The 1,252-nt window shown below is 53.0% G+C and overlaps 1 long non-coding RNA gene across 1 annotated transcript; it reads right to left on the minus strand.

The window, feature by feature from the left end:
- On the minus strand, positions 1-766 carry LOC112964119. Its single transcript, XR_003252864.1, has 2 exons — positions 252-766; positions 1-132 (listed from the first exon to the last, which is right to left on the minus strand). It is a non-coding gene; the product is annotated as an uncharacterized LOC112964119 (long non-coding RNA).
- Between the last annotated feature and the right edge of the window lie 486 nt (positions 767-1,252).

The raw sequence follows: 1,252 nt of genomic DNA on the forward strand, positions 1-1,252 counted from the left end.
ACCCAAATCATTGCTTCAGACAAGATGCAAAAAGCATCAAGCCAGTCTCCAGCTCAAGCACACAAAACTGTCGAAAGGTTTCAGAAGTGGAAATGGGGAAAGACGACTCACGTAGACCTCCGGACTGTTCCTCTAAAGAAAAAAGCAGAAGGAAGAGGACATTAGCAGGGGACCTGCCTTTGGCAGCGCAAGCAACTCTGGAAGGGGCAGGCCCTGCTCTCTGCGGTCTTCCCCCCTTTCCCTTCCCGTACCTAGGCAACGGGCAACGCGCAGACACGCGCAGGCCACTAAACCCTCGCACTCTTCAAGCTCTCAGGCAATAACCCAAACCAACAAGCGAGTGTCCATCCCAGGTACACAGCTCTAGAAAGCTTTTTGAACTGGACATGGAGGAAGAAGACTCCCTCATCTCTCTGCACTCTTTCTCTGAAAAGCAAAGGAAAAGGAAGAGGCCATGTGCCACAGAGTTTCCCATCCCCGATGAACAACCGCAGGAGAAGGCATCCCTGGGGATGGCTGTGCTCCCCTCATTTTGTTTCTCTCCCCCACACCCAGGGAACACATTATGCACAGACACTCCCAGAACATGCCCTGGCACCAGCCTACTGCACCCCTCTGCTCCATGGGCACACACAACCCCCCACCTCAGACAGGGCTTCTTGTAACCCAAATCATTGCTTCAGACAACACGCAAAAAAGCATCAAGCCAGTGTCCATCCCAAGGACACAACACTGTGGAAAGGTTTCAGAAGTGGAAAAGCGGAAAGACAACTCACCCAGACCTCTTGACAGGTTCCCTAAAAGGAAAAGCAGAAGGAAGAGGATATTAGCAGGGGACCTGCCTTTGGCAGCACAAGCAACTCTGGAAGGGGCAGGCCCTGCTCTCTGCGTTCTTCCCCCCTTTCCCTTCACGGACCCAGGCAACGCGCAATGCACAGACACGCACAGGCCACTAAGCCCTCGCACTCTTCAAGCTTTCAGGCGATAACCCAAACCAACAAGCGAGTGTCCATCCCAGGGGCACAGCTCTAGAAAGCTTTTTGAACTGAACATGGAGGAAGACTCCCTCATCTCTCTGCACTCTTTCTCAGAAAAGCAAAGGAAAAGGAAGAGGCCATGCACCACAAAGATTCCCATCCCCGAGATACAACCGCAGGAGAAGGCATCCCTGGGGATGGCTGTGCTCCCCTGGTTTTATTTCTCTCCCCCACACCCAGGGAACACATTATGCACAGACACTCCCAGAACATGC

The sequence above is a fragment of the Apteryx rowi genome, unplaced genomic scaffold (assembly GCF_003343035.1).
Source record: "Apteryx rowi isolate R43461 unplaced genomic scaffold, aptRow1 scaffold_1852, whole genome shotgun sequence".
Classification (NCBI taxonomy): domain Eukaryota; kingdom Metazoa; phylum Chordata; class Aves; order Apterygiformes; family Apterygidae; genus Apteryx; species Apteryx rowi.